The sequence below is a fragment of the Phodopus roborovskii genome, unplaced genomic scaffold, assembly GCF_943737965.1.
Source record: "Phodopus roborovskii unplaced genomic scaffold, PHOROB, whole genome shotgun sequence".
NCBI lineage: Eukaryota > Metazoa > Chordata > Mammalia > Rodentia > Cricetidae > Phodopus > Phodopus roborovskii.
The window spans coordinates 32,973,829-32,980,923 of NW_026126433.1; the positions used below are offsets into that span (position 1 = coordinate 32,973,829).

The window sequence follows — 7,095 nt, forward strand, 5'->3', positions numbered from 1 at the left end:
TTGAATAGTGTGAAATTTATCTCCACGAGCTTTTGGATTACTTGGATATTCTCTTTGATTTTTTTTTCTTTTTTTCCTTCAGCTGCTTTTGATCTTGGCAGCCATACTTAGATTTTTTTCTAAGAGAATGTGGAGCCCAGATGGTTGGGGTATCCAAAGGTAATAATTGTTATATAACATACAATCTAGCTTGCCTTCAAAATATGCTCAGAGGTATAGTCTAGAAAAATAGAAGTTACTGCTAAAATTATATTAACAATTATATTCTTTTACTCAACAGTGCCTATTTTTTTTGACATGTGCAGTGAACTTTATTGATAGTACTCAAGAGAGCAGGGCTCCCCAAGCCCCTTAATTTTGGGGGTCTGGGATGGAAACTGTGAGGGAGATTATAGTGTTGGGGGTTGTTGGACAGGGACTGCTCAGCAGCCAGGGCCTCTCTCTTGCTTATGTCCTTGCTGGGGGTGGATGGTCTAGGACGGGCTTTTACTCTCTGGAGGCCATGTAGGCCACGAGGTCCACCACGCTGTTGCTGTAGCCGAATTCATTGTCCTATCAGGAAATGAGCTTTACGAAGTTTCATTGAGAGCGATGCCAGCCCCAGCGTCAAAGGTGGAAGAGTGGGAATCACTGTTGAAGTCGCAGGAGACAACCTGGTCCTCGGTGTAGCCCAGGATGCCCTTCAGTGGGCCCTCGGATGCCTGCTTCACCACCTTCTTGATGTCGTCATACTTGGCAGCTTTCTCCAGGCAGCATGTGAGATCCACGACAGACACATTGGGGGTAGGAACACGGAAGGCCATGCCAGTGAGCTTCCCGTTCAGCTCTAGGATGACCTTGCCCACAGCCTTGGCAGCACCAGTGAATGCAGGGATGATGTTCTGGACAGCCCCACGAACATCACGCTGCAGCTTCCCGGAGGGGCCATCTACAGTCTTCTGGGTGGCAGTGATGGCATGGACTGTGGTCATGAGTCCTTCCATAATGCCAAAGTTGTCATGGATGACCTCGGCCAGGGAAACTAAGCAGTTGGTAGTGCAGGAAGTGTTGCTGACAATTTTGAGGGAGTTGTCATATTTCCATGGTTCACACCCATCACAAACATGGGGCATCAGCAGAAGGGGCGGAGATGATGACCCTTTGGCCCCACCCTTCAAGTGGGCTCCAGCCTTCTCCATGGTGGTGAAGATGCCTGTAGACTCCACAACATACTCGGCGCCAGCATCACCCCATTTGATGTTGGCTGGTTCTGGCTACTGGAAGATGGTGATAGCCTTCCCGTTGATGACAAGTTTCCCATTCTCAGCCTTGATTGTGCCCTTGAACTTGCCGTGGGTAGAGTCATACTGGAACATATAGACCATGTAGATGAGGTCAATGAAGGGGTCATTGATGGCAACAATGTCCACTTTGCTAGAATTGATGGCAGCCCTAGTAACCAGGCGTCCAATACAGCCAAATCCGTTTACTCTGACCTTCACCATTGTGTCTCAGAAACGAGGCTGGCACTGCATGAAAAGACGGGGCTGTCTCTAGAACAGGGAGGAGCAGAGACCTCAACAGTGTCTATTATATGTCAAAAAGATGAAGAACACCTCTCCTTCCTCTTAGGTAATTTGAGATGTTAGTTTTCTGTTACTATGACAAAATACTGGAGATAATGAGCTTCAAAAACAAGGTTGATTTTGGCTCAAAGTTTTAGAGTTTTCAATTTATGGCCAGATGGCCCTGTTGGTTTTGAGCTTGTAGCAATGAACACATTATGGTGGGACCATCTGATAAAACTATTCATCTCATGGCCATGGGACAATGTGGGGCAGGGCCCAATATCCCTTGTAAGGCTCATCCCTATTGCCAGAAGGTGTCTCCATAAGCTCTGCCTCTCAAAAGTTTTGTTATAATTTGACATTTTCAGTATTATCCATCAACACAGGGTCACTTGATACATTTAGACAACCTTTTAAATTCTTATGTAAAAGCCATTATGGAAGGGATGATAGGATGTCATCTATATGTTAGTCACAGAGGGTCACAGTTCCAAAACTTACTTTACTTTTTGTGTAGATAAATGAATACTCTCTTTTAAGTTAAAAACAAACACATAAGTATTATTATCATATTTGTTTTGCACAATTGCCAGATAGTTCACAGGCAGGTATAGTGTACAAGGACTGTAGCTCTGGTCTTCTACATAATAATGCCCACTCCCTTGCTGTATAGTACTGTAGAGACTCTCATAGTAGAAGTAGCATCACAGTCAGACTGTGTATGTTGTATGTTAGCTACTTTCGTCATTACTGAGGAGTACTGAATGGTTATGTGTTGTATGTTAACTTGACACAGGCTAAAGTCATCTGAGAGGAGGGAACTCCAATTAAGAAAATGCCTCCAGCCAAGCAGTGGCTTTAATTCCAGTGCTTGGGAGAAAGAGACAGGCTGATCTCTTGAGCTTGAGGCCAACTTGTTCTATAAATCGAGTTCCAGGACAACTAGGGTTTATAACAAGAAACCCTGTCTTGAAACCAAAACCAAAAACCAAAACCAAACAAAATCCACACAAACAAAAAGAAAAGGAAGAAGAAGAAGAGAAGAAGGAGAAGAAGAAGAAGAAGAAGAAGAAGAAGAAGAAGAAGAAGAAGAAGAAGAAGAAGAAGAAGAAGACAATGCCTCCATGAGATCAGGTTGTAGGGCATTTTCTTAATTAGTGATTGATGAGGAAGGGTCCAGCCCATTATGGGTGGTACCATCCCTGGTCTGGTGGTCTTCAGCTCTATAAGAAGCAGGTTGAGCAAGCCAGAGGCTGCAAGCCAATAAGCAGTACTCCTCTATGGCCTTTGCATTGGCTCCTTCCTCCATGTTCCTGCCCTGTTTGAGTTCCTGTGCTGACTTCCCTGGATGATGAACAGTGATATGGAAGTGTAAGCAGAATAAACCCTTTTTTCTCCAGCTTGCATTTTGGTTGTGGTGTTTCATCACAGCAAAATAACCCTAACCTAATAAATGAGGCAAAATACCCAACAAAGGTAGTTAAAGGAAGGAGAGGGTCTACTGTGGCTCACAGTTCCAGGGGACACAGTCCATCATGGAGGGGAAGTCACAGTGGCAGGAGTGTAAGGCAGCTGGCCATATTGTATCCATAGTCAGGAAGCAGAGAGAGATGAATGTTGGTATTCCAGTCCATAGATACCACCTATACTCAGGATAGATTATCTAAATTTAACAGCCATTACCAGAAATTTGTTTCCTAGGTGACCCTAGATCCCGATGGGTTGATAATCAGTAGTAACTGTCACACCTGTGGTCTCATCTCAGCTCTGTCCCTTGGCACCTGTAAACTTAGCAAGCCCTTTCACCTGTGTGTGCCTTGCATTTCCTTAAGTATAAAATGGGTAGAGTAAGCCTTATTTCCTCAAGGTATTTGTGAATATTAAATTAAAACTAATATCATGGGCACAAGTATGAACTGCAATTCACTTTTTAAAAACAACTCTCTCTCTCTCTGTGTGTGTGTGTGTGTAGGACATAGGATATTTGCAGGAGATGAATGTGGGTCCCAGTAGGAGTCAATATTATGTAAAAATGTTTGTGACAGAAAGAAAGTCCTACTAGAAATGACTCCCCACCCAGTCTTGGACTTACTAGCTTCTAGGACCATAATCTAAATAAGCTTCCATTGTTTGTAAATAATCCAGTCTGTGGTGTTCTGTTCTAATTGTAGAAAGTGGGATAAGGCAATCAACATAGCCTTATGCTATGCATTTAAGAGCAGACACAGTGCAGATGGAGAAAAAGTGTAGTTCTGATCTCTAAGAGGCTTTCAGTTTAATTCAAAGGCATTGTTGAAGAATAAGTACAGTGCACCACAACAGGCAAATGAGAGAAACCAGCAATACTACAAGTGTGAGCTGACAACAAACTCAAGAGTTGCTTGGGAGTCATGTTAACTGATCAGTCCATCTTGGATGAGTGGATTACTGTTATCCCTTTTGGAAAGCATGCACTTCTTGTACTTACTCCTTTGATAGGGTTGTGGTTTTGTAGCAAAACTTATGCTATTGCACAGCTCAATACACATTAGGAAACAGACACACAGTAATCACTCAAGGCCTAAAGTATTAAGTTCCTGCTAATTATGAACCACGGGCAGGATGCTTCTGGGCTTCTAGTATGGACATGACTAACATGAGTCATGCTGTTTATGTGACAGGCTTAGGCAACATGGTGAGTACACACACTGCTTGCTTCCTTTGCTCAGCCTCATCTCAGTAAATGTATAATGGGCACCATCTTAGTACCTATAGACTCAACTCGTGGAAATGAAATCTGGTCTAGCTGCTGCTCTATGATGACCTAGTATTAGTAAAACTGTCCATCCATTCACCCGGTGTTTATTAGCTATTTTTTATGAGATAACCTTGGGTTGATTTTGACTGTTATTTTCAAAAAATACTTGCCTCTGGAATACATATAAATAAGCAGTTGATTTTACTGTGGTGTGCTAAGTACTACAATGTAGATAAGCACAATGGGAACTTTAAAAACACAGAAGGTGGCTGAATTACAACGACAAGATCAAACTAGTGAGATGCATCAGCCAATAAAATTGCTTGTCACCACATCTGATGATGTGAGTTTGATCTCTGGGCTCACACAGTAGAGGAAGAGAACCCACCTTCTGCAAGCTGTCCTCTGACTTCCATGTGTGTGCCTTGTCAGCTTCCCCCTTCCCATTACATATAATCTAATTTAAAAAAGTTAAAAGATGGCAAGATTAGAAGGTGGTCACTCTAGAAAGGATTGAATTTCAGGGTACGGCAGTAGCTGGTCAGCCAAGATTAAGAAACAGAGACACTGATAGGCAGCTTTTTTCCTCTAACACTGGCCTCTGTCATAGGGATTTCAGGAGGCAGACTCTTGACTTCCCCCTTAGCACCATGATGGGCAGTGACATCCCTCAGCTGAAATCACATTAAGAGAAGAGACACCAGGTAGAGTTTGAAGAGCCACTCTATACAAACTTTCAACTCATGTTTGAATCGCTATTTTGTTCAGTTTTGAGCCCAAGCAATAAGCTTGAGTATAGGGCAACAGTGAGGACTAATGTTTCTAGAAGTTCAAGTCCACTTGATCTGCGGATTCATCACAGTTTAGCACCAATATCTATTGTCATACTACCCCAAACTCACCTGGTCTTCTCTGTTTTGCACCAAAATTTGAGAAAGATGTGAAAACATTTGATGATGTGTGTAAGGAGTACAGTTTTTCCTGCCTGCTGCCGCTGGTCTTGTCCCGCCCCGCTGGTCTTGTCCCGCCGTCACGCCAGCCACAAATAATGCACAGAGACTCTGTATTTGATACAATGCTATTGGCCAGGTGCTAGTTTCTTATCGGCTAGCTCTGTCTTAATTATTAACCAATTTCTATGTATTTCCACATGGTCTTACCGAGAGCTGAGGAATGGCAGCTCTGTTCTTTCCAGGCTCTCCATCTTGACCCCTTACTACTTCCTCTTTCCTCCTTGTCTCCTAGTCCCGCCTATCTTGCTTTCCTATTGGCCAACAGTGCTTTATTCATTTAACCAGTATGAGAAACATATACAGAACGACATCTCCCATCAGATGTGTTACTTTTTATGTTCCTCAAATTCTAAAAGCATATTTTTGTATACATTTATTATAGCCTATGTGCATATTAACTATTAAGTTATGGATTACTTACAATGTGGTAATAGTCTATACTAAGAGAAAATGACAGGCATAGAATGATATAAAAATGTGGTCATAGATTTAGATAGGAAAAATGTTTGTAAACACCTTATACCTTAGTGACTGGTACAGCTGTCCCCAGTCATCCCACAGCTAAGGATACACAAATGGATGTTTTATTCTAAACTTAAATTTGTAAGTCATACAACTGCCTGTTCCAAAATTTTAAAAGAGGAGCAGTCTGTCAAATTTCAAGCAACATCTCTTATTTATTTATTTCAAAAATCTAGAGTCATGGAGAAAGGGCCATGGCAGATAGGGGAAGGATCAGAACAGCTATGAGGGAAAACATTGTAATGGGGCTACCTGATGTGGTGTGTGAGAACATGGCTCCTCTTCATGCCTCATGTCTTCATGCCTTCAATCTCATATCATAGAGAACCAATCATGGTGGATACTTCCTTCAAAACCTTCAAAAACTCAGCCTGTAGCAGAGAACTCCTGGAAACAGCCCACAGCACATAGAGAATGAAGCAATACTTTCCCTAGGACTCTCTTATGGTTTCCTATGGAAGGCAGAAGGACCATCCTAAGGTGCTCAAACCATAACCTCTACAAGGTGACAATCCCTGTATATAGTCAGAAGGGCCTGGCAGATTTGATTAATATATGCAATCATAAATTATTGCAGATCATTTAGTGGGCCCAATGAACTGCTGCCTTAAAAGTTGCAACTGTTGTATGGCTGGTGTCAGAGCATGACTCACAGCATGACTACTGATGGTCTGAAGGTGAAGGCAAACAGAATCTTGGCAACTGCCTGGAGGAGCCTAGAAGCAGATTCTTCTCAGCAGCCTCATAATGGCTAATGAGTTGATGACAGCGTTGTGGGTCTACTAGATGTCTAGCCTATAGACTTGTAAGATGAAGACTGTTTCAAGCTACTGAGTTTGTGGCAATTTGTTGTGACAGAAATAGATAGCATACATATGCCTTTACTCACTAGGTACAAGACCTGACTGCTTACAGGGCAGGGCAGAAGAGTCACCGTTCTGAAAAAAACTGCAGACCCCCACTGAGGGCCTGCCCTAATCTGAGCAGTTTCTTCTTTTCACCTCTAATTCTTCACCTGCTTTTTCTGTAGCTGGTGTTGAACAGGTGGCCTCAGATATGGTTAATATGAGAAAACAAGGTGGGTCACATCCAGACTCCCTGTTTTTCAACTATTGCAGTCTTACATTCAGAGGGTGGAATGTTGGTGAATCAAGAAGGGAAAACTTTGGCAACAGTTGGTGGAAAGTAATGTCTCTTCGTGAATATTGCTGAGTTTGAGACTTTAAGTCGTAATTCTAGATAATTATGAAAAAATAAAATTAATAAGACTTGTATG

The 7,095-nt window shown here is 42.4% G+C and overlaps 1 pseudogene; it reads right to left on the bottom strand.

Annotated features, from left to right (window-relative positions):
* Positions 1 to 556: 556 nt before the first annotated feature.
* LOC127223481 (glyceraldehyde-3-phosphate dehydrogenase-like) lies at positions 557 to 1,484 on the bottom strand (annotated as a pseudogene).
* Positions 1,485 to 7,095: the final 5,611 nt, after the last annotated feature.